Source organism: Meriones unguiculatus (assembly GCF_030254825.1).
Source record: "Meriones unguiculatus strain TT.TT164.6M chromosome 13 unlocalized genomic scaffold, Bangor_MerUng_6.1 Chr13_unordered_Scaffold_34, whole genome shotgun sequence".
Taxonomy (NCBI): Eukaryota; Metazoa; Chordata; class Mammalia; order Rodentia; family Muridae; genus Meriones; species Meriones unguiculatus.
The window spans coordinates 16,657,277-16,685,001 of NW_026843646.1; the positions used below are offsets into that span (position 1 = coordinate 16,657,277).

Genomic DNA, 27,725 nt, shown 5'->3' on the forward strand with positions numbered 1-27,725 from the left:
CAAGTTCACTGATAGGGGAGAACCTCCTCCCCTTTCATCTGATACTAGTTTATCAGGTATCTTCAGAACTGGCTGCAAAGTTCTATGTGGCCTTGCAGGGCTGCTTCTCTCTCTCTCTGGGGTCGAGGGAGGAGGTAAAAGTGCCCACCATTGAGTTCATGTCAGAAACAGTCCCTGTTCCTCTTATTAGGGTACCCACTTGGATACTGAGCTAGTAAGGTACCAACTGAACTACTTGGATACTGAGCTACCATCTGGGCAAAGGTTCTAGGTTACGTCCATACATGGTCCTTGTTTATGGAAACAGTCTCATAAAAGACTCCTGTGTCCAGATATATTTCTTCCTTGTAGAGGTCCTGTCCTCTCCAGCTCATATTAACTCCCCCATTTTTTTATGATTCCCTTAACTCTTAATATCTGCTTTGGTACACTACTAGGTAGAGTCTTTCAGAGGCCATCTGTGGTATGCTCCTGTCCTGTTACTTGTTTGCTTCTACATCCACTGTCCATCCCATTTGCCTTTCTAAGTAAGGATTGATCATCATACCCTGGGTCCTCTTTCTGTTTATCTTCTTTAGGTGTATAGATTTCAGTATGTTTATCCTATCTTATAAGTCTATATAAGTGAGTATATACCATGTGTGTCTTTCTGCTTTTGGGATACCTCAAACAGGATGATATTTTCTAGGTCCCACCATTTGCCTGCAAATTTCATGATTTCCTCATTTTTAATTGCTGAGTAGTATTCCATTGTGCAAAAGTACCACAATTTCTGTATCCATTCCTCCATTGATGGACATCTGGGTTGTTTCGAGGTTCTGGCTATTACAAATAAAGCTGCTACGAACATGATTGAGCAAATGTCCTTGTTGTATACTTGAGCATCTTTTGGATATATGCCTTAGAGTGGTATAGCTGGGTCTTGAGGAAGCACTATTACTAATTGTCTGAGAAAAGGCCAGATTGATTTCTAAAGTGGTTGTACAAGTTTGTATTTCCACCAGCTATGGAGGAAGGTTCCCCTTTCTCCACAACCCCTCAAGCATATGCTGTTACTTGAGGTTTTGATCTTGGCCATTCTTATGGGTGTCATGTGAAATCTCAGGGTCATTTTAGTGATCTAGCTAGGACTTCAAGTACTATGTTGAAGAGATATGGAGAGAGTGGGCAGCTTTGCCTTGTCCCTGATTTCAGAGGGATTGATTTAAGTTTCTCTTTGTTTAGTTTGATGTTGGCTAAAGGTTTGCTGTGTATTGTCTTTACTCTGTTTAGGTATGCGCCTTGCATCCCTGATATCTCCAAGACTTTAAACATGAATGGGTGTTGGATTTTGTCAAATGCTTTTTTGGCATTTAAGGAGATGATCATGTGGGTTTTTTTCTTTCAGTTTTTTTTTATGACATATTACATTGATGTATTTCTGTATACTGAACCACCCCTGCATTCCTGGGATGAAGCCTACTTGGTCATGGTGGATGATATCTTTTATGCGTTCTTGAATTTTGTTTGCAAGTATTTTTTTTTTCAATGCAGTTTATTCAGGAACCTTGAACAATCATCTGACCCTGGGGAAAGCCAGCCCACAACTTAAATAGCCACTGGGTAGCCAAAGCCAGCATGCCACGTGGGCAATGCAGATAGGTCCACATACATGGAAGCAAGCCAGATCCTCGGCCTTAGCCAAATGTGGAGTTGTTTGTGACAGAGAGCACTCACCATCGGGAAGGTAGAAGGCGGAAACCAGCTCCATCTTAAGGCGCGGCATTATGCAGCTCTCTACAGTTCCCCCCTTTTGTTTTAGACGCATCAGGCAAGAGTAGAGGTCTGATCTCTGATATTAGAAATAAATTGGGACTTTGTACTGATGTTCATTTAGGTGTCATCCACCCAAAGAGCATCAGACCCGTCCGATACCTTTTTCTCAGAGGCGGGACCTGGGGCATCAACCCGCATGCAATCAGACATGCTCTTCTCTGGGTCCAAAGCGGCTGACCCTGAGTGCAGTGCTTAGACTTGCATCCTGAGCGTTACATTTTAGCTTTTTATGGTAGCCAACCATGCTTGGGGAGACTGTCCTGCTTCAATGGCTGTAAAGGCCTGAATGGTCATGGCTGCATTATGCTGTTGTGAGACTCTAATCTTGCATATATACCACAGGCAAACCAAGGAGACCAACACCAGAAGGCCTGCTAACGCTCTCATGCCCGCCTATTCCTTCAGATGATTCATGGCTGCAGCAATCCATGGTGATAATCCTGTGGCTAGTCCTGCGTCCACTCTGGTAGAATTTACCATGACAATGGCCACTCTCAGCTGCTCCATCATAGTATCGAATTCTCCAGTCCAATTACCTAAAATATAGCTAGACAATTGTTTAGTCAGATTTGCAGCACAGAGAAAATTCTCATGTTGTATGCTAGTGACTCAAAGTCCAGCATACTTTCATTGACAGCCAAGTTGAGCAATTTGCCATAGGGTATCAATTTGCTCCTGCACGAGGTCAATCCTCTGATTGAACACCATCAAGCCTCCTTTTAGTTGAGCATTAATTCCTTTTTGTACATCTAAGGCATGAGCTACATTGGCTAAAAGGTTATTCAGGGTCTGAGCAGTCTGCACAGTATGACTCCTGGCTAATGCCGCAGTGGTAGCTCCAACAGCCTCCAATGAGATGGCAGTAATAATGGCAGCTGTAATTCCAAGATCCCTTTTCTTTCTGAAGAGAGTCATAGCGTGAGGGGCATCAAGGGGCACAAGCACCCAGCGAGGCATGCGAGTAACCAGCTAGTAAATTTACTAGCATTTCAGCATTGGGCAAAAAAGCAAATATCATTACCACAATTACTTGGCTCTATCTGGTTAATAATGAATAAAAATGGCGGATATAGACAAACAGGTGTGGGCTTATAGGAAATATTATGAGAAGCCTTAACCCCCTCGTTGGAACATCCTGCATCAGTTCTAGAACTAGCAGTGGTGGTGTCCGAGGTCTGAGTAGATTCAGGAGACCATTGCCCCCAGGGGCGAGACGTGCTCCATATAAGTTGACTAACTCCATGTTTTGCTCCACTTTTGAAAGTCATTTAAGGTTCTTAAATTATTTTCTTTTCCCTTTTTTTTAAAGTTTTTCATCAATTACACTTTATTCATTCTGTACCCCCCATAAGTCCCTCCCTCCCCTGCCAGTCCCATCCTCCCTCCTCCCTCTGCATGCATGCCACTCCCCAAGTCCACTGATAGGGGAGGTTCTCCTCTCCTTTCTGATCTTAGTCCATCAGTTCACATCAAAAGTGGCTGCATTGTCCTCTACTATGGCCTGGTAAGGCTGCTCCCCCTCAGGAGGAGGTGACTAAAAAGCAGGCCAGTCAGTTCATGTCAGAGGCAGTCCCTCTTCACATTACTATGTAACCCAATTGGACTCTGAACTGCCCTGGGCTACATCTGTGCAGGGGTTCTGGGTTATCTCTATGAATAGTCCTTGGTTGGAGTATGAGTCTCTGGGAAGTTCCCTGTGTTCAAATTTTCTGGTTCTGTTGCTCTCCTTGTGGAGACCCTGTCCTCTCCAGCTCTTACTATTTCCCAGTTCTTACATAAAATTCCATTCACTCTGCCCAACAGTTGCCCATCAGGCTCAGCATCTGCTTTGATAGTCTGCAGGGCAGAGGCTTTCAGAGGCCCTCTGTGGTAGGTTCCTAGGTTGTTTCCTATTTTCTTCTTCTTCTGATGTCCATCCTCTTTGCCTATCCAGATGGGGATTGGACATTTTAGTTAGGGTCCTCTCTCTTGCTTAGTTTCTTCAGATGCACAGGTTTTAGTGGGTTTGTCCTATGTTGTATGTCTACATGAGTGAGTATATACCATGTGTGTCTTTTTGCTTCTGGGACAACTCACTCAAGATGATCCTTTCCACATCCCACCATTTACCTGCAAATTTCATGATTTCCTTATTTTTCATTGCTGAGTAATATTCCATTGTGTAGATGTACCACAATTTTCTGCATCCATTCTTCAGTTGAGGGGCATCTGGGTTGTTTCCAGCTTCTGGCTATTACAAATAAAGCTGCTACAAACATGGTTGAGCAAATTTCCTTTTTGTGTGCTTGAGCCTCTTTTGGATATATGCCTAGGAGTGGTATGGCTGGATCTTGAGGAAGCACTATTCCTAGTTGTCTGAGAAAATGCCAGATTGATTTCCAGAGTGGTTGTACCAGTTTACATTCCCACCAGCAGTGGAGAAGTGTTCCTCTTTCTCCACAACCTCTCCAGCATGTGTTGTCACTTGAGTTTTTGATCTTGGTCATTCTGATGGGTGTAAGGTGAAATCTCAGGGTTGTTTTGATTTGCATTTCCCTAATGGCTAGTGAGGTTGAGCATTTCTTTAAGTGCTTCTCTGCCATTCGATATTCCTCTACAAAGAATTCTCTGTTTAGCTCTGTTCCCCATTTTTTAAGTGGATTACTTGGTTTGCTGCTTTTCAGCTTCTTTAGTTCTTTATATATACTGGATATGAGTCCTCTGTCAGATAAAGGGTTGGTAAAGATTCTTTCCCAATCTGTAGGGACAGCACTGTGAGCTGTCCTAGGAACCACGGCACTGGGGGCTGGACACTGTGCTCTGTGGTGGATGCTGCAGGCTGCCTTCTTAGCCTTCCCCTCTGCGAGGGAAGGATAATGGCAGCCGGTCCCAGGGTTGTACCTGGTGGTGGTGGTGGGGTGAGTATTCTCTGTCCCACATCCTGAGCCAGGTTTCTTTGCTAGGAGCAGGCAGCACTGTGGGCCCCCTCTGCTGCCTCTGCCAAGGAGAGAGTAGGGAGTGGATAAGGGAAAACACGTAGGGATTGAGTCCCCAGGAGAAGTCCTCGGTGAAGTTCCTGGTGAAGTCCCAGGAGAAGTTTGCAGGTGACATGAATCTAAATTGCCTCAGTTCACAATTAGTCCCCTTTTTCCCTGGAAGCGTTGATGTCATTGTTCTGGGTTCATCAGCACCTCCACTCACCAATATCGGAATTTCAGATCCTGTGCCCCTCAGATATGGTGCATACTGGTTGCCACAATATTGGATCCCCCTCCCAGAAGTAATACTTAATAAAACCTGTACTTCTAATTGTAATAATTCTGATTAGAAATAATCTGCATTGAAAATGGAAAAATGACAATCATCTCTTATAACCTTGATAATTCTCTTTTCACAATACAAATGATAATCTCAAAAGAGTTTTAATTGCTTTTGCAATTCAACCAAAGGAGAACAAATAGATTTTCTTTTAAGGAAACCACCCATTTTAGTTTCCATTATCCTCAAAAGTCAAAGTGAAATTCACTTGTTTCACAAATTGATGGAAAATGATCAGTATTTTTTTTTATTTCAAATGAGTTGATTACTATCTTTTAAAATAAAATGAGGATTTCAAACTGTGGAGTAAAGGGGAATTGAGTAGAAATGACAAAGATCGAAAGATTGGACAGACAGCTGGGCCATTCACTTATTTTAGGCCTGCACTGGTCAAACACTAAGTCACCATTGGGAGAGAAAAACATTGAGGGTTGAGAGTTTTCTCTCAGGGTTGAATGCATTTGGTTGTCCCCATAATGTATACAAGAAATCTCTCCTGTACCTTTCATTTTTCTCACAATTTATTAAATAGATCTTCAGAAATATTACTCAATAAAGTCCAGAAAATTTACCCCCCAAACTGAGTAGACTTTTATTGATGTTTGTCCTAAAATCCATTTATATACTTATGAGAACACCCCTTAAAATATGTACTTCATGAGGTCAGGACCAATTTTTTACCTTTCAAAATAACATGAAGGCTATGATCATGGCCTCTGGAGATTATATGTAAACCAGAAAACACCTCTGTGCTCAAATGTGACAATGCAATATATATATATATATATATATATATATATATATATATATATATATATTCACAGCAGTCCCTAGCATCCGCAGGATCACCAAGCAGAAATGATGTAGTACCAGCAGTTCCCCTTATGAGTGGAGGGATAGTGTTTGCTTCTCATCTCTTCACACTAATTTGGAAGTTATGAGTTCAGAGGCTTACATATATGGTGCACTTTGAACAACCAATATAATTAGTGATTTTACCTTTCATATTTTAAGTAGTTTTTGTAAAAAATTTTACAGTGTAGACCACAAACTTCTAATACTCATGAATCAGCTTCAAAATAACTATAATTGCTGACATCTGCTACCACACCTCTCTCCTTTTCACGATTGTTGCTATTCTTTCCTCAATTCAAACAGCAGAATCACACCTTAAATAATTCATTTTTAAAATATGAATGAAACATTTGTGATAACAATGTGAAAATGTGTACAGAAGAAAGTCCACTAAGCTTTAACCCTATTTCAAAAAGTATGTGCCACTGTGAAATTTTGAGAATAAGAGAAATACCCCTCCCATAGGAAGAGCAGACCAATTGGCTATCTAATATCAAAGGGACAATCCTGAAAACATATATACAATTAACATTATACTGACTATGCTGATTATACTGATGTAGTTAGGAACATATATATATGTAAACATATGTATATATTTATGTATACATATGTATATATATGTACCTTAATATACATGTATTTGTGTAACAACAATTAATTAAAAAAGCTATGATTTTAAAAGAGACCAAGTAAGGGAACATGGCAGGATGTGTAATAAGAAATAAAATGAGAAATAATGAAATAATTATAAAGCAAAACATAAATCAAAAACTTTTATTTTTGTACATTAAAGTCTAATCAAAGTGTAGCCTCTAATAGTATGGCAGGCATGAGGGACATACTCACAGGTTATTAGACCCATCCAAAACATCACTGAGCATGGAGAGATGTTGTTTTTTTATTGTTCTATCTCTTCTGCGTTTTATGGGGCCTTGGCATAGCAAGGTTAGGTATATTCAATCAGTGGTGAACTCCTCATAGGCTTCCATGTGGGTAAATATGGATTCTCCTGGGACAGGTCTCGACCTAACAGAACAGATATTCAGTAGATAATTACAAGACTGATAACCATACTAAATTTCAAAAGGTGCATAGTTTTAAAACACAGGCTCAATTCCCAAAGCAGGATTCTGTTGAACTATAAACATACTTAAAATAAAATAGAAAGGAAGAGTTCACTTAGGAAGAGAAGTATTGGGAATAGATTGGAGAAATATGCTATATTTTTTCCCCAGAAATGATCAACTTGAGAGTTATGAGAAGACTCAAGTTTGAAGAAGTATAGCTGGTAGGATATAGATCAATAGTTAACACTTTACTACTGTTACTCGTGTCATAGGATACAACCATATTTTATGGTTATTATGGTTTATTATTATAAAATTATTTCATTGATACTTTATAACTGTAATTTTGTTACTGTTTTGAGTTCTATTTTAAGTCTTTGATAGGAAGATATCAAATATGCCATCTCCAAAACGTTCAGGACCAACAAGGTGAGGACCACTTGTTTAGAGTGAGGAAGGGTGTGAATGAAGTAATTGTATTTCAACTAAAATCATTTTTAAAATTTGAGTAATAAAGACTATCCATTATTAATGAAGTTTGCCAATATTATTCATGATTTAAAAATAAAAGCAGGAAGCACATTGCAAAGCATCATATTGGAGAGAAAAAGAAATACTCAAATACTAGAGTGACTCACAAAAAAGACAGATTGATGCCAAACATTAAATGAAGGTACTAAATTGTAGTATGAGTAGTTTTTCATGAATCTGGGTTTACATAATCTGAATGAATCAAGACATAATGCTTCCTGAAACCATTAGTGTATCATGAGAACCATAATAGTCATTTAAAAATACTTTTACAGTGGAGCCTGGAATGGAGAATCTTTCACTGGGCACAAATTAAGCTTTTCTCTCTTAGCACTAAACAGAAACTGCTACAGCAGTTGGTAGAAAACTACTGAAGAGCACACATTCTGTACTAGTCAGAGGGATAAACCACTATGATGTCAACATTCCAAGGCTCAAGCCATAACTGACAAAGTGACATGTGCATTTCACTTCTTTCAAACTGTTGACTTTAAAACAGTGATTTTGAACAATTCTTGAACAACATGTATTTGGAATAACATTTTCACAACCATATATGTGTGTATGTTTGTGTAAAAGATATATGACATAGATGATAGATAGGTGATTGATGTTAGATAGGATACCTATAAGATGTGCGCAAAATAGGAGGAATACTTGTATAAAACATCATGATAGACTAGGGTCAAACAGAGGGGGAGGAGGACCTTCCCTATCAGTGCACTAGGGAAGGGGCGTAGGGGGAGAGGAGAGGAGAGGAGAGGAGAGGAGAATAGGATTGGGAGGAGATGAGGGAGGGGGGTCACAGCCGCAATGTAATTTGAATAAATTGTAATAAACAATATTAACAGAAATATCAAAAGACAGTAATGTAAAAAAAAATCATGAAATTTATATTCATCTCGAAAAATTCCTAATTGTTTTAACCTGTTAAAGGCACATGTGAAAAAAAGCTTCATGCAAAATCATTAAGACTGTGAACCTTGGAGTTAAACAAATGCAAAAATAATAGCATACTTTGAAGATGAATGTGCTTTACTGAGATACAGTCAGAAAGCTTCATGCACAGAGAAGTCAGAACGTTTTAAAGATTGGAGAGGACTGCACATGCTTATTAGTATATAGTAAATTTTATATATTAATCCTAGAGAAACAAAGAATTGTGACTGAAACATGGGAGATACTCTGTTAAGTTTCCTAATAAAGAAATGTAGTATACCTTGGACATAAAATAATCACGGACAAATCATTCAAAATTAGAATGCCTGTCTTTACAATCATTGTATTTGGTGATAGTAATAATTTTTGCTTTCTCAAAGTGTGTAATTTCATTAATATGTGTAATTATACATTTCTAATTAAGACAGGAAAACTCTACCAAACTATAAAGTTCTTCATAAAGATATTCTGCTGAATAAGTGATTTTTAAAATATGATATATATAAGTATGGGAAATAAAAACACATCAGAAGAAAATTTACATAGTGGCATGCGGTAACTAAACCCATTATTTTTAAAATAGTAGTAATAAATACATGTGAAGAAAGTAACCATGCTTTCCTAATAGTATAAACTAGTTAGGTCCCAGGGAGTACAAATATCCAAAAATGCCAGTCCTGGAAGTGCTCAACATGCATTATAAAAGGAATTCTGGTGATTAGAAAGAAACATGCATAAACCAAACAAACATACAAAAAAAAAAACGGAAAAAAAAAACCAGCATTCATCAAGATTTTGTGAAATAGTCCAGCAAAATAGCCATTTTCCTTGCTCCAACAAAAGGGACATATGGCTCTCTATTGACCTGTGACTGCTATCAGGGTATCAACACCCATGGTGACCTCCAGGTTCCTTGAAGGGAATGTAAATAGACTTGTTATACATCTCAAAACACCCATCTAGATTCCTATGCTTTCCCAAACAGCCTCATCTCTTTCTTCACTATCCTAATTTCCTAAATAGTCTAGAAATACCCTGAATTTTTTTACACTAATTATTTATAAATTTCACACCTTATCCAAGGCCCCACCCCTTCTCTCCTCACAGTCCCACCACCATTCTCCCCTCCCCTATTACTTCATTCTCTTCAGAGAGACTCATTATGTGTACCAACCCACCCTGACATATCACATCAGGCAGGACTAAAAAGCATCCTCTCTCACTTAGGACAGACAAGACAACCCAGCTAGGAGAAAGGGAACTAAGAGCAAGCAATAGAGTCAGAGACAGCTCTCAGTCCAATTGTTAGGGGACCCATATGTTGACTAAGCTGCACATCTGCTACATATGTGTAGGTGGACCTAGGTCCAGCCTGTGCACTTATGAAAACACAGTTTGTCTTTGTCTAAGCTATCTCTACTTTTCTCTTAATATTCTTCATTCTCTTCTAGACAGTCTTGGTCATATGAAGTCTGCTTCTTTTATTTCTGTGCTCTGAACTCTTCCAGGTGCCTCTGAACATTTTTCCTCTCCGATCCATAATAAAATCATTCCCTGTAATAACAGAGTGGCTACTATTTTACTGGTTTGTCTACTGTTCCTGCTCATACAGTTTGAATATTTAAAGTATATATTTTATTAGAATATTACTATGCCTAAGTCATTTTACTTCATTCAAGGAATATGTACTGACAAGCTATAGTTTTTACTTGGGAAGGATTAAAGATCCCTCTGAACTGAACAGTCAAAGAGAGACATCAGCTAATAGTTGTCATCAAACGCATCTGGCAACAATGTAAAGGTATTTTATAAAATATTGCCAATGCAGTTTCATGATAAAATTGAAATTAAATGAGTATGTCTGGAAAGTCATTCCTATCTAGCAAAATTAATGTTCATATATTGAGAAATATATTTTTGAAACCAGAAGGTTGTTGGATTTGAGGCTGAAATCTGAGCAGTTTCCAACAAAGCTTTGTTGGAATAGTGGATAAAACAACTAGATGAAAGAGAAAATAATCTCTCATAACTTGGGCATATAGTTTTGAAGATACATGGATATCATTCTCTTGTATAATAACTCAGAGCATACCTCTCTGTCATGATAACTTTGTTTCTTTGGGGCAATGGTATTGACTATTGATAACAGGAATAGCTTTTCATGAAATAACTGTTAAGAACTAGATCAGATGTTCTAGAGAAATGAAGACAGAACGTTTCCTGAAACTATTGGTCTAGCATGAAAATCATAATGATCATTTTAAAATACCTTTACAGTGGAGCCTGGGATAGAGAAACTTTCACTGTGCACAAAATTATCCTTTTCTTTCCTGGCACTAACCAAAAATGGCTCAGCAGTTTGTAGATGAACCATTGAAGTGTAAACATTCTGTAGTAGTCAGGGGAAGAAACCACTGTGATGTCAACATTCCAAGACTCAGGCCATAACTGACAAAGTGATGCATGCATTTCAAATCCTTCAGAATTTTGACTTTAAGACATTGATTTTGAAAAAATTTTGAACCACATGTGTTTCAAAGAAATAACATTCAAAACTGTGTGTGTATGTGTGTGTAATAGCTATTATGATACAGATGATAGACTGAAGATAGATGTTAGACAGAAGGATAGATAACTGTAATGACATCAGTGAAACAACAGGAGGAATTCTTGTATAGGGTCAAATAGAAGGGGAGGATGACCTTCCCTAACAGTGTACTAGGGGAGGGGCGTAGGGGGAGAAGAGGGAAGGAGGATAGAAATGGAAGGTGATGAGGGAGGGGGCCACAGCTACACTGTAATTTAAATAAATTGTAATAAACAATAATATTAAAAAGACAGTAATGTAAAAAAAAATCATAAAATTTCTATTCATCTCTAAGGATTATCAATTCTTAATTCTTTTAACCTGTTAAAGGCCCATGTGAAACTAGGCAACATGCAAAATCATTAAAATTATGAACCTTGGGAGTCTAACACATGAAAAAAATCATAAAATAATTTAAAGATTAATGTGCTTTCCTGAGATATAGTCAGGAAGCTTCATGCACAGAAAAGTCAGAAAGCTTTGAAGAATGGAGAGGAGTGAACATGCTTATTAGTATGCCGTAAATTTTATGTATTAATTCTAGAGACACAAAGAATTGTAACTGAAAACATGAGAGATACTCTGTAAATTTCATAATATGTAGTATACCTTGGACATATAATAATCATGGGCAAATCATTCAAAATTAGAATTGGTTGTCTTTACGGTGATTGTATTTGCTGATAATAATTTTTTACTTCTGCAAAGTGTGTAATTTCATTAATATGTGTAGTTATACAGTTCTCATTAAGATAGCAAAATTCTACCAGGTTCTTAAAAAAGATATTCTGCTGAATAATTTTGATTTTAAAAATATGACACATTTGAGTATGAGAAATAAACACATCAGAAGGAAATTTATATAGTGGTATGCGATAACTAAACCCATTATTTTTAAAATAGTAGTAATAAATACGTGTGAAGAAAGTAACCAGGCTTTCCTAATAGCATAAACTAGTTAGGTCCCAGGTAGTGCAAATATCCAAAAATGCCAGTCCTGGACCTGCTCAACACGCAGTATCAAAGGAATTCTGGTGATTAGAAACAACCAAACAACAAACAAACAAAAAAAACACACAAACCAAAAACAGCATTCATCCAGAATTAGTGAAATAGTTCTTGTCCAGAGAAATGACCATTTTTTGTGCTCCAAAAAAAGGGACATATGGCTCTCTATTGACATGTGACTCCTATCAGGATCTCAATACCCATGGTTGCCTTCGGGTCTCCTGAAGGGTGAAAAAATGTACTTGTTATACACCTCAAAACACCCATCTAGATTGCTGTGCCTTCCCACCAGTCTAATCTCTTTCTGCACTATCCTAATTTCCTAAATAGTCTAGAAATTTCCCTGTCTTTCCTTCCCCCAATTAATTTATTAATTTCATCCAGGCCCCCATCCCTTCTCCCCTCCCCCATTACCTCATTTTCTTCAGAGAGACTCATTATGTGTACCAACCCACCCTGACATATCACATCAGGCAGAACTAAGAGTATCCTCTCTCACTAAGGACAGGCAAGACAGCCCAGCCAGGGGAAAGGGAACTAAGGGCAAGCAACAGAGTCAGTGAAAGCTCTCAGTCCAATTTTTAGGGGACCCACATGTTGACTAAGCTGCATATCTGCTACATAAGTGTAGGGGGACCTAGGTCCAGCCTGTACACTTATGAAAGCACAGTTTGTCTCTGTCTAAGCTATCTCTACTTTTCTCCTTGTATTCTCCATTTCTTCTAGACAGTCTTGGTCATATCAAGTCTGCTTCATTTTTTCTGTGCTCTGAACTCTTCCAGGTGCCTCTGAACATTTTTCCTCTCTGATCCATAATAAAATTACTCACTGTAATAATGGACCAGCTACTATTTTGCTGGGTTCTCTGCTGTCCCTGCTCATACACTTTCAATATTTAAAGTATATATTTTATTAAGTGAATATTACTACGCCCAAGACATGTTACTTCATTCAAGGAGCCCCAATCCTAAACTGAGCAGCTCCTCCTCACATGATGCAGAGGCCCTGGATGGATGATGCCAGGGTCTGGAGAAAGCAGAGCTGTCAGCCCTGGAGACTTTGGCTCCCTGCCACACTGCTGCACTCCCTGGCCTCAGTGCCTGGAGTCTCCTTTCCCAAGATCTCACACCACCTCTGGATGCACAGGCTGCCTTCTTCCTTTCTTCCCTCCCTCCTTATTCCCACCCTCCTTTCTTTTCCTCCCTCATTCCTTCCTTCTACCCTGTCCTCCCTTCCTTCCTTCTTTCCACCTTCCCTCCCTCCTTCCTTCCTTCTCTTTCCCTCCCTCCTTCCTTCCACCCTTCCCTCCCTCCCACTTTTTCTTCCCCTCACTGCCTGGCCCTGGCTGGGCTGGAACTCTATATACTAGGCTACCTCCAACTCATGGAGACCAATCCCCTTCTGACTCCTGGGACATGCGCCCCTAAGTCTGGACCTTTATTTCAAGATTTATGTCATTTTGTTGTTTTGCTTTTTTTGAGACAGGGTCTCTATATGTAGTCCTGGCTGTCCTGGACTCGCTCCGTGAACTCACAGAGATCGCCCTGCCTCCGCCTCCCCGAACACTGGGATCACAGACGTGCTAACCAAACCTGGCTAATTATGTATATATGTAGGCATGTATGTATGTACGTACATATGTATGTCTGAATGCACATGTGTGTCTGATGTCTGTGAAGGGTAGAAGAACATCAGATTCCATGGACCTGGGGTGACATTTGATTGTGAGCTGCCAAGGGATTGTCGGGAACCACATCCTTAGTCCTAGGAGAGTGCTCTTAACTGCTATGCCATCACTCCAGGCCCTACACTACTCTTTGTATTATCACACTTGTTGCATGTGTGCATGTGTGTATGTGTATGCATGCATGTTCTATCTTCTCTATCGCATTATTTTTTTGGTGGTGTTGGGGGTTAAGGTTCTACCATCTAGCTCAGGCTGGCACCAAGCTCAAAGCAATCCTTCTACCTCAGTCTCTGAAGCTTGGGAATTCCAGGACTGAGCCCATGGCCAACTATGTAAACTGTGAAGCAGTGTCTGTGCACAGCTGTGTGGGCTGCTGGCTTCCACAGGGCACCAAGCTTTCCTGAGGATGAGGGCAGCTCGGAGCCTCCACCCACCCACCAACCTGCCAGGCACCGTGCTCCCCTTGGCTTAGGGACTCCTAAGCCAGGTCTTCTGCCAGGCAGTGTGGCAGGGTGGCTCAGTGGATACGCATGGCCCAGGATGTATGTATCCCAGCGCTGACAACCACAACTGGGGACACTTACCGTGAAATCCCAGATCATCACGGCCCCGTCCATGCTAGTGGTGCTGAATTTTTGACAGTCCTGCTTGTCCACCTCGTAAATGGACACCTGGCTGAAAGATCGGGACCATGAGGTTTGTGGAGGAGAGTGAGGCCAGCCCCCCAAGCCCCGCACTAACTCACGGCTAGTGGTACACTGGGCTCTAGATCCCTCAGGGCCACATGTGAGACCCTGTCCCAGAGCAGGAGGGGTCACTCGCCCAGGATGTTGCCCAGTGACTACACCAGGCCCTGGCTGGGTCCCCAATGCCACATATACTGGTAGCTGGTGCTTGCATGGAGCCCTAGTGATCTGAAGGTGGAGGCAGAAGGTTACAAGTTCAAGGTCACTGGGGCTGCAGGGAAGGACTCAGAGGTTGAGAGTGCTGGCTGCTCTTCCAGAGGTCCTGAGTCCCAGCACTCACACACGGTGGCTCACAGCCATCTGGTGTCAGAGGAGAGGGAGAGGGAAAAGGAGGGAGGTAGAGAGAGAGGGAGGGAGGGAGAGGGATGTAAAAAGAGAGAAGGCGAGAAAGCGAGGGAGAAAGGAAGGGAGGGAGAAAGAGAGAGAAAGGGAACGAGAATGGGAGAAAGGTAGATAGGAGTGAGAGAGAGGGAGAGAAAGGGAGAGGGGGAGAGAGAAAGGGAGAAAGAAGGAAAGAGGCTGAGAGAGGAAGAGAGAGTGGGAGAAAGAGGGAGAGAGAGGAGGGAGAAGGAGAGGGAAGGGAAGAAAAGGGGAAGGAGGGGAAGGGAAAGGGAGGAAGAGAGAGAGGGGAAATGGAGAAGTAAGGGAAAGGGGAGGGAGAGGGATACAGGAAAGAAAAGAAGAGTAAGGGAGAGGGAAGGAGAGGCAGCAGGAGGAAGACAGGGAGAAAGGGAGGAGGAAAGGCCACAGCCTCAGCATGGGGCTGGTAGGGACAGAACAGGGCTCAGCAGATGCGAACACTGAAAAAAACTGCTTTCTCCTTCCAAGCTCAGAAGTGACCGGAGCTTGGCTGAAGCCAACCAGTCCCCAACAAGGCCTTTGAGAGCAGCATGCTTGGGCAGCCAGAGCCTTCCTGGCTTTTGAAATCGGCCTTCAGGAGTCCCAGGTTCCATCCCAATTCACAACCCCAAAGGAAACAAATAGGGAGACTCCTTACAGAGCCTTCACCCCAAGATGTCTGCAGAGCTGGGACAACAGGGTGAACCAACCTGTTTGCAGAGCTTCCAGAGACAGCCTCCTCCTCCTCAGACTCCAGCCTCAGACTCCTTGAAGGGCAGAGGCCACAGCGCAGCCCATGAGAAGGGCCTTTACACACTCACTATCATTTCAGGTTATTAGTTCATTATGCTGTGTGTTTGGTACCCAGGTCAGCGGACGACTGTGAGAATCTGTTCTCTCCCTTCTCTGTGTAGGCTCTGGGCAGCACATGCACCTTGTTTGACTGGCACAGGCAAGTGGCACCCTTCGAGTGTGCGGGGAACTGTGTGCGGGGGAGGGTGTGAGGGGCACGTCCTGGGACTGGCATAGGCAGGTAGCACCCTGAGCAGGGGCACACTACAGGAAGACTGTGTGCAGGGGAGTGTGTGAGGGGCGCACCCTGGGAATGGCACAAGCAGGTGGCACCCAGCTAGGGTGCACACCTCGGGGGAAGTGTGTGGGGGGGAGGATGTGTGAGGCAAGTCCTGGGCCTGGGAGGGGCGCACACTAACCTTGGCCATGATGCTGTTCTCCGAGAGAGGCAAACTGCTCAGTGGTAGAAACTCTGTCTTCAGAGTCAATACCCTGCACATGGGGAACGCACATCACACATGGTTCTCCTATGTGAAGCGCACACTGGAGACCAAACTCGGGCAGTGCCACCTACACCTGATGATCCTACCCTGCAGACCAGGCTAGCCTTGAACTCACAATCCCCCTGCCTTAGCTCCCCGGATGCTGTCATGGTGGGCCTGTGCCACCGTGCCTGACTTGGAAGAGTGTATTCACGGGGAGGGGTGAAAGCTTGACACCAAAGTCTCTGACATGATTTCAGTGGCCAGCTCTTTCATCTCCCCCCAACCCCCTGAGGAAGGAGCAGTCTTGCCAGGCCACAGAGGACAATGCAGCCAGTCCTGATGAGATCTGATAGACAAGGGTCAGATGGAAAGGGAGAAGGACCTCCCCTAGCAGTGGACTGGAGGAGTAGGGAGAAAATGAGGGAAGAAGAAATGATGGGGAGGGAGAGAGGGATGGTGGGGAGGGAGGAATGCCAGGGGGAGAGGGATGGGCTACAAAGTAAATAAACTATAATCAATATAAAAAATAAAACTTTAATTTAAAAATAAAACAAAACACAAACAAACAAAAAACAAAAAACTTGACACCGGCAAAGCTGTCTCAGAGCACAGTTCTGCCATGGTGACCCTTTCACAAGAGAACTAGTAAAGTCAGCATGGAAAGGAACACATCTAAGCTGTCCACACGCCACTACATCCTCACAGGGTGGCCAGGCGGAGGCCATTCCCTGGGCACGTTCCCAGGCTACCCATGGGAGGGCAAATGCCAAGGTGTCCGAGAGCGGGCTCCAGGCTTCTTCCCTTGCCACTGAACTACCTTTCACCGCAGTATGGTGACAAAGCACCATTAGGGTTCTCCCGCAGACCTGGGGCATGAAGGCAGGAGGAAGATGGCACCTCTCCTGTTTGGGATGGTGTTAAGGGAAGGAGCTGAGGGTGTGTGTGTGCTGGGCGGGGGCAGCAGCTTCAGCTCTAGTTTTCTGGGACAGAGACTGGGCTGACCTTGAACTCTTGAGCCTCCTCCTTTTGCCTCCTGGGCCACCACACTCTGTCCCATCTCCCTGGGGTCTGGTGGGGACCACAGACATGAGGAGACAGGTGACTGCGGTGCCATCCTCCCAGCTCCCAGCCATCATCTTCATCAGGACGGCAGAGACCAGGCCTGCTGGCTACAGGCGCTGCCTGACGGGCGGGGGCAGGTTACTGATCCCCAATGGGACCCAGCTGCTCTATCCTGGGCCTTATAAGTCTATATCCTGGGCCTATAAAAGTCCATAAGGTTTTTCTCCAGTATGAGTTCTTTTATGTCTTAGAAGATGACTGTTCCATGCAAAGTTTTTACCACATTGCTTACATTCATAAGGTTTCATTCCTCAGTGAGTTCTTTTAGCATATCAAGTCTACATGCAAAGGCTTTACCACATTGCTTACATTCATAAGGTTTCTCTCCAGTGTGAGTTCTTTTATGTATTATAAGAGTACTGTTATATGCAAAGGCTTTACCACATTGGTTACATTCATGTGGTTTCTCTCCTATGTGTGTCCTTTTATGTCTTAGGAGATAACTGTTATGTGCAAAGGCATTATCACATTGATTTATACATAGTAATCCTCACCATTATTCATACTTTTATAAGTGTGGGGACTACTGTGATGTGCAAAGACTTCGTGATATTGAGTATCTTCAGAGGGTTTGTCTCCACTATGACCGTTTTCATACCTGCAAAGATAATTGCCACATATGAAAGCTTTACCACATTCATTACAGTAATGAATCTATTTGTCCATGCCACTTAATTTTACACTTTGGTGTAAAGATAGATAGGAATTATGTCTTAGGTTTTCATAATTATTTTTACATTCATGGTGTTCTCCTTTTCTAGTGGTTGTTTGCATATTTGAAAATACTTGTGATGGTAAAAATATTTGTCACCTGGCTCACATTTATACTATACTTTCTTCTATAAGATGTTGTACCACACATTTGTAGAAAACTGTAAGACCTCAAGAGTTTTAACTCACTGAGTTAATAAATTTCCCTATACTGTGCACCATGGTAAATTGGCAAAGATAACTGTGACAGACAGAATTTATATATTCCTAAAACTACATTATCTGAAGTGTGATTTTGTGAGAATTCCTAATGAAGTTGAACAACCAGTTAATTGATGTTGGTGTGTATTGTGTGAAAAGTGTGTCAGTGTATGTGAATGCTGATTGCTGAGCCAGCAGGGAGCTAAGTGCTAACCAGATTGCAGAATTGCTCTTTTTATGGCCCATCACCTGCCCTATATTTTGTAAACATATGTCCTTCCTTACATATCTATTGGAAATAATAAAGAGCTCACAACTGATAGCAGGGCACAAAATGGAGGGCAAAACTTCTGGGTAAGAGAGGGTTGCTAGGAAGAAGAAAGCAAATGACAGCAAATTCACAAGCAGGACAGAGGGGTTAACAGACAGACATGAACATGAACAAAGAGGTAGTGCTGCCCATGCAACAGGACACTGTGCTAGGTTTATTTCTGTTAGGGGAAAAGAGGGTTCAGAATCCACCCAGTTAAATTGCCTAAGCTTTAAAATATAAAAAAGTCTCTGTGTCATTACTTGTACTGCTCGCATCTCTGAATAGCCCATATAAAAGCATAACAAATATCACCATTTAAAGATGTACTCATAATGGGGATTACTATTTATTTTAGTTGTTTTGAGTGGTACATTGTTTCTTTCAATATACCTATGACTTGTATTCATTGTGATATATGATATCCCTATTAAAAGAAGTACAATAAATGACATGGTTTCACGTTGCATTCACACATTTGATTTTTGTTCATCATAGATATGTGCTATAGGGATTATGGTTTTTCCACAACAACATTCTTGACTCTAAAAACCTGTCCTTCTCACAAAGCTTAGCAACATTATTACAAGTATATGAGTAACCCCAGCTTTACTACTTTAGTATAATGTTTTCTACATACTTTCAGCAACTATTTACTGTGAATACCATTAGCAATATCTGAGTTGTAGGAGACTAAACAAATTGCAGCTCTACCTCATAGCACTAATGAGGCTACAATTTAAATGTTGATCTTGCATAAGGTATGATTTCCTTGCATTCTTAGAGGAGTACTTTGCAAACACACATCAAATACCTAACATGGAGGTAAATGGTTTAGTAACAAGTTAGTAATCATCAATAAATATATACTTATAGCATTCCATTTACACTGTCCCTTTTCTTTCAAATTTCTAAGACATATTAATATTTTCTCTAACCATATTCATATCAGCTTGCACATGAAAATTACCTTACATGTCTTCTAGAACTCTGACAATGCTCTTCAATACTATGATCTTCCCAATTGTAGCCTAAAATACAGTACAGAAAACGTATAGTTTATTATTGGAAATAAGGCAAAATTTAGATCATGATCTATGATCAAAGAACCATTCACTTTAGTCTTCCTTATGCTCAAGTGAAATTATAGAAGTACATCAATAATGAATAAAGAGTTCCTCCCTTATTTTAAAAAGTAAAGATAATCCACTGTCCTACCTATTGCAGTGAGATTTCTGTAGGTCTCCAGCATCACATCTTGGTAGAGACTCCTCTGGGAAGGATCCACCAAAGCCCACTATTCTCGAGTGAAGTTCACATGCACATCATTGTACGTCAATGCATTCTAAAATATTCACACATGTGTGCAACAGAAAGGATGAAACGGACAAAGTATACTGGAATATTTTCACAGAATTCTGGTGTTTCTTCTATTTATTTTCTGACACAGGTTCTAATCATTAACTCTTATTAGGAGGAAACTGAATAGTGAGGTTCACCTCTCTAATTTCTCCATCCTTTCAGTAGGATATAGCCTTGCAAGAGAAATGCCAATTCACAGACATGACGAGAGAGAGTAAACATTAACAGTATTGAGCCCATATCAGATAAATAGTATGAACAATCCCTAACTATAATAACAATGGACAAGCTGGGTGTATTTTCTCAAGTCTTTTATTCCAAAAACACTCATGAGACAGGCCCAGGTATATTTCATAGAGCTGGATGCTAGCCTGCTCGATGCAATAAGTTCCAGGACAGTCAGGGATATGTAATAAAAACCTGTATATTATGTAAAAATTAATCAACAAAGTAAAAAAGATAGAGACACCTCTGTGAACACTACACCAACAGCTCAGACAATAAGATCAACAATTAACAAAGGGGCACATGAAAATGAAAAGCACCTGGAAGGTAAACAGCTCTATCAATAGAACAAATGATAGCACATGGAGAGAGGACTTTCACTAACCCTATCTCTGACTGAAGGATAATATCTAAAATAAAGAATTGATGAAATTAGACACCAACAAACCAATTAACCTAATTAAATCATGGCATAAAGAACTAAACAGACAACTCTCAACAGAGGAAGTGCTAATGGCTGAGACCCACTTAAAGATATGTTCGGTGTCCTTAGTCATCAAGGAAATGCAAATCAAAAGGACTCTGCACTTCAAGCTTACATTTGTCAGAATGGCTCAGATCATGAACTCAAGGGATAGCACATGGTGGTGAGGATGTGGAGTAAGGAAAACACACCTTCAGTGCTGGTGAGAATGAAAACTTGAACACCCACTTTGGAAATCTATCTAGACATTTCTCAAAAAATTTAGAATACCTGAAGAGCTATACTACTCTGGAGAATATACCCAAAAGATGTTCTACCATAACACAAGGACACTTTCTCAACTATGTTCATAGCAGATTTATTTGTAATAAACAGAAACTGGAAACAACCTAGACATCTTCTGTTGAAGAATGGATAAAGAAAATGTGATACAGTTATACTACAGAATACCAATTGGCTATTAATAACAAAGACTTCATGCAATCAGCCAGAGAATGGATGGAACCAGGAAAGATTTTTCTGAGTGAGATAACCCAGACCCTGAAAGAACCACATGGTACCTACTCACTCTTAAGTGGAAATTAACCATAAAGTATAGGATAACCATGGAACAATCCACAGACCCAGAGTGTCATGGAGAGCAAAGGGAGCATGGAGGAAACTCACTCAGAAGAGAAAATAAGATAAGTATCTGAATTAAATGGAGGGAAGGTTTAAGGTGGCAGAGGGAGGGGGAGGATAATGGGGATGGACATCAAGTATGGGGAGAATAGAGGCAAGGAAGGAATGAAAAGAGAGAAAAGAGATCAGGGTGGGTGAATCTGTAGGTCATCGGAGGCCCCTGGCAGAATATGGGTGTGACCCTATATGAGAAACCATAGCAGCATGGGTTAAGGACCATGAAGTTACCAAATGAGAAATATAATATGCTCTGTTAAATCTAAAAATTCAAAATGTGGATAAAGATCAACTGAAGAACAGATTTGATATGTACAAATACCTACATTTCAGGTCATCAGCCAATAATATAAAAACAAAACAAAATTACAAAGACAGCACTCTTCATTAAGATTCAGATGTATCTCTATGTCTGAGGCTTGTCTGATTTACATACCTACTTACAGGATACACAAGACAACAGAGAAACTTTTTCTTCAAAAACAAAAACAACAAAATTAATAATATAAAACAATAGATCAATAGTCCCTTAGAAAATGGAAGGAGTAATTAAAAGTCTGCCAAACACACACACACACACACACACACACACACACACACACGCCCTGGACTAGATAGTTTTAGCATAGAGTCATACTCGATTTTCAAACAAGACTTCATACCAATACTCATCAAAGTATTCCACAAAATACAAACAGAAGGGGCATTGCCAAAGTCATTGTGATGGCACAGTCACCCTGATACACAAACCAAACAAAGTCTCAACAAAGAAAGAAAATTTCAGACCAAGCTCACTTATGAACATAGACACAAATATACTAAATAAAATACTCATAAACCAAATAAAAAAACACATCAAAGATATACACGATGAACAAATAGGCATCATCTCAAGCATACCAGAATGGTTCAACATATGAAAATCCATCAGTGTAATCCACCATATAAACAAACTGAAAGAACAAAATCACATGATCTTCTCATTAGACAAGAAAAAGCCTTTCACAAAATCCAACACCCTTTCATGTTAACAGATTTGGAGAAATCAGACATACAAGGAATTGGGCACATATTTAACATAATAAAGGCAGTAAAAGGCAAGCTGAGAGCCAGAATGAAATTATTTGGAGAGAAACTTAAATTCCATTCATATGAGATACAGGACAAGGATGCCTACCCCCTCCATATCTCTTCAATATACTACTTAAGTCCTAGCCAGAGTAATACCACAACTGAAGGTGATCAAGGAGATACAAATTGGAAAGGAAGAAGTCAAAGTATCACTATTCGCAGATGATATACTAGTATACATACAGACTCAAAAAATTCTACCAGAGAATTCCTACAATTGATATAAACTTTCCACAAATAGGCTGGGAACACAATTAACGAAAAAGATCATTAGGCCTTCTGGACACAAATGAAAAAATGGGCTGAGAATGAAATTTGGGAAACAACACCCTAAACAGTAACCACAAACAATATGAAATATTTTGTAGTAACTCTAACCAACCAAATGAAAGACCTCTATGACTAGAATTTCAAGTCTTTAAAGAAAGAAACTGAGGAAGATATCAGATAATGGAAAATCATGGACATGTAGGATTAATATAGTAAAACAGCATTCTTAACAAATGCAATCTACAGATTCAGTCCATTTCCTACCAACATTCCAACATAATTCTTTAAAGACCTGGAAAGAGCAAACAAACGTCATATGGAAAAATAAAATACCCTTGAGAGCAGACCAATCCTGTACAATGGGAATAAGGACACAGAAATAAACTCACACTCCTACTGAAACTTTACTTTCAACAAAGACAGAACCATACAATGGAAAAATGACAGCATCTTCAACAAATGGTTGTGGTCTAACTAGATATGTGCCTGTAGAAAAGTGAAAATAGACCCCTTTGTATCACTGTGTGGAAACTCAAGTCCAAGGGTATCAAAGACCTTGACATAAAACCAGAGATTCTAAATCACTTAGAAGACAAGGTGGAGAAAAGTCTGGAACTCATTAACATAGGAAACAATAGAACAAATCAGCACAGGCTCTGAGATCAACGATTAATAAAGGGGATCTTAAGAAACTGAAAAACTTCTCTAAGTCAAAGGACATTATCAACAAACAAAACGGCAGCCAACAAATTGGGAAAATACCAATACCAACCCTACATCAGACAGAGCAGTAAAATCCAAAATATACAAAGAACTTAAGAAATTAAACACCAACAAATCAACTACTCCAATTCAAAAATGGGGTTCAGAGCTATACTGAGAAGTCACAAGAGAGGAATCTCAAATGGCTGAGAAGCACTAAAGGAAATCATCAAAGTTCTTAGTCATCAGACAAACAGAAATCAAAATGAGTCCAGGATTCCATCTTACACCATTCGAATGGCTAAGATCAAAAACTCAAGTGACAACACATGCTGGTGACGATGTGGAGAAAAGGGAACATTCCTCCACTGCTGATGGGAATGCAAACTTGTACAACTTCTCTGAAAATCAATCTGAGAATTTTCAAAATTCTCAGAAAATTGGGAATAGTTCTACCTCCAGACCCAGCTATACCACTCCAGGGAATATATCCAAAAGATGTTCCATTATAGAACAATTTGTTCTACTATGTTCATAGCTATTTTATTCATAACAGCTAGAAACTGGAAACAACCCAGATGTCCCTCAGGTCTAGAAGAATGGCTAAAGTACTTCTGGCACATTTACACAATGGATTACTAATCAGTTATTAAAAATAAGAAATCATGGAAACTGCAGACAAAAGGGATCAAACTAGAAAAATATCATCCTGAGTGAGGTAGAGGTAACACAGACACAGATAGAAACACATAGTATGTACTCACTTATGAGCGGATATTAGACCTATAGAACAGGATAACCATACTACAATCCACATACACAAAGAACCAAATAACAAGGAGGATGCACAGGAGGGTGCCAGAATGTCACTCAGAATAGAAAATAGAATAGACAGCAGAAGTGAATGAAGAGACGGAACTGGGCAGAAGTTGTTTTTGTTTTTGTTTTCCTATCTGTGAAGAATGAGATTATGCTTTTTATTGCATTTGCATTTAATTTGTGAATAGCTTTTAGGTGAATGGTCATTTTCAAAATTTTATCTTTATCAATCCAGGAACATGGGATGTCTCCTCATTTTCCAGTCTTTCTTAATTTCTACAGGTATTTCTCATATAGGTGTGTTTTTGTTTCTCTTTCATCTGTTTATTACTAGATATTTTACTTTTCTTTAGACATTTCTAAATGTGAGTGTGCTCAAGGTCTCCTCTGAATGTTTGATGTTAGTATATACAAAAGTAAATTGATTTGTTCAAGTTGGTTCTGTATACTGTCACATAGCTATCCTTGTTAATCATTTCATAAATTTTTGTGATAGAATTTTGGGGAACTGTAATGCAAAGAGTGATAGTGTTGGTATAATGCTCGTTTGAAATGTATACTCCTTACCCTTGTTCATTCAAATGCTGATTCCCCCCCCACCCACTCTCTGGTTTCAATCCACATATTGCATTGATACTTACTGAAAGCATCCTGACTCAACTGTGTGTAAACAGGCCAAAATAAAACAACTAGCCATGGTGATGCACAATGGGAGGAGCCAGAGGGCAGGAAATGAGTGGGAGGAGAGGTACAAGAGGAGAGCTAGGAGAAAGAAGCAGGAGAGAGAGATCTTGGAACTACGTGAAGATGGACTGTACATAATATTTCACAAAAAGCAAGTATAATGTAGGAAATCCAAATGTTAGCAAACTTTTGGAGGGCTTGGAGGTTTAGGATGGAGTAATTATTGCCCAGCATTGTGTTCTAGGTTAACTAAATAAGCCCAGTTTCTGTGTGGTGATTTGGATATACAGCTGTTTAGGATAAACAGCAAGCTTTACCAGAAGATATATCAATGGTTAAATATTAAACACCACCTACAACATGACAGTTTGAATTCTACTTTCCCTAATTATATTCCTTTACATATTTTTCTTTATTGCCTAATCTAACACTTTGAGCACAATTTTTAAAAGGAATGGGGGAAGTGAACATAGATGACAAACTTGTGACCTGAGTAAACTAGCCTAAACCTTTTCTCCATTAGCGATGACTTTGGATGCAGGTTCCTCACCTATACATTTATTGTGTTGAGAGGTGTTGCCTCTAGCCTTACAACTTTTGAAACTTTTTTGATAAAGGCATTTGGATTTTTTCAAAGATTTTGTTTGTTTGTTTAAGCTATTGGGATGTTCATGTGATTTTTCTTTATACATCATTTATGCGGTTTTTGTATTTATTGACATATATTGTGCCATATCAGGGATAAGCAATTTGTTCATAGTGGAAATCAGAAATGAAAAATCAGAATTGCCCCACCCCCAAAGGGAGGAGCAGTCCTGTTAGGCCACAGAGGAGGGCTTTGCAGCCAGTCCTGAAGATACCTGATAAAACAGGATCAGATGAATGGGGAGGAGGTCCCCCCATCAGTGGACTTGGAAAGGGGCACGGTGGAGATGAGGGAGGGAGGGAGGGAGGGAGGGACTGGGAGGGAATGAGGGATCGGGACACGGCTGGGATACAGAGTTAATAAAATGTAACTGATAAAAAAAAAGAAAAATCAGAATTGAAAGGGGAAACCTAACAAAAGACACTGAGAAAATCCAAACAATCATTAGGTCTTACTACAAAAGCCTATGTGGCATAAAATTTGAAAATCTATACAAAATGGACAACTTTCTTGATAGATAACATCTACCAAAATTAAATCAAGATGAGGTAAATAGATTGAATACTACTATATCCCCCAAGGAAATAGAAGCAGTCATCAACAGTCTCCCTTCCAAAAAAAGCCCCGGGCCAGATAGATTTAGTGCAGAATTCTACCAGACCTTCAAAAAAGTGCTAACTCCAATTCTCTCCAAACTATTCCACAAAATAGAAACAGAAGGAACATTACCAAACTCATTCTATGAAGCCACAGCCACCTTGGTACCTAAACCTCACAAAGACTCAACATAGAAAGAGAATTTCAGGCCAATCTCCCTGATGAACATTGATGCAAAAATACTTAACAAAATAACTTGCAAACCGAATCCATGAACACATCAAAGATATCATCCACCATGACCAAGTAGGCTTCATCCCAGTCATGCAAGGGTGGTTCAATATACGGAAATCCATCAATGTGATCCACAACATAAACACACTGAAGGAGAAAAACCACATGATCATCTCCTTAGATGCCAAAAAAGCATTTGACAAAGTCCAACACGCATTCATGTTTAAAGTTTTGGAGAGATCAGTGATACAAGGCACACACTTTAACATACTAAAGGCAATATACAGTAAGCCTATAGCCAATGTCAAACTCAATGGAGAGAAACTTAAATCAATCACACTGAAATCAGGGACAAGACAAGGCTGCCCACTCTCTCCATATTGCTTCAACATATTACTTGATGTCCTAGCTAAAGAAATAAGAAAACTAATTTTCTTACTTCTGATACAAATCAGAAAGGAAGAGGTCAAAGTGTCACTATTCACAGATGATACGATAGTATACATGAGCAACCCCAAAAATTTAACCAGTGAACTCCTTCAGCTGATAAACACCTTCAGCAAAGTGGCAGGATACAAAATCAACTCAAAAAAATCAGAAGCCCTCCTGTATACAAAAGACAAAAGGGCTAGGAAAGAAATAAGGGAAACAACACCCTTCACAATAGCCACTAATAACATAAAGTACCTTGAGGTGACGCTAACCAAGCAAGTGAAAGGCCTGTTTGAAAAAAACTTTAAGTCTCTGAAGAAAGAAATTGAAGAAGATATCAGAAGATGGAAAGATCTCCCGTGCTCATGGATTGGTAGGATTACCATTGTGAAAATGGCAAGCCTGCCAAAAGCAATCTACAGATTCAATGCAATTCCCATCAAAATACCAACTCAATTCTTTACAGACCTTGAAAGAAAGATTCTCAGCTTCATATAGAGAAGCAAAAAACCCAGAATCTCCAAAATGATCCTGTACAACAATAGATCATCTGGAGGTATCTCCATCCCCGATCTCAAGCTGTACTACAGAGCAATAGTAATAAAAACTGCACGGTATTGGCATAGAAACAGAAAGGAAGGTCAGTGGAACCGAATAGAAGACCCAGAAATAAATCCACACTTATGAATACTTGATTATTGACAAAGAAGCCAAAACCATTCAATGGAAAAAAGACAGCTACACCACTGCTAGGAATATACCCAAAACTTGCTCAAATACACAACAAGGACATTTGCTCAACCATGTTGGTAGCAGCTTTATTTGTAATAGTCAGAACCTGGAAACAACCCAGATGTCCATCAATGGAGTAATGGATACAGAAATTGTGATATTTTTACACAATGGAATACTACTCAGCAATCAAAAAGAGGAAATATGAAATCTGCAGGCAAATGGTGGAATCTA

The 27,725-nt window shown here is 40.1% G+C and overlaps 1 protein-coding gene and 1 long non-coding RNA gene across 2 annotated transcripts in view; both read right to left on the minus strand.

Moving 5' to 3' along the window:
- Positions 1–27,725, minus strand: part of LOC110561735 (vomeronasal type-2 receptor 116-like) — a 799,658-nt gene that overhangs the window by 583,022 nt on the left and 188,911 nt on the right.
- LOC110561729 (uncharacterized) lies at positions 6,823–19,529 on the minus strand. The gene is made up of 4 exons (XR_009588935.1): positions 19,466–19,529; positions 17,768–17,871; positions 14,374–14,464; positions 6,823–6,996 (listed from the first exon to the last, which is right to left on the minus strand). It is a non-coding gene; the product is annotated as an uncharacterized LOC110561729 (long non-coding RNA).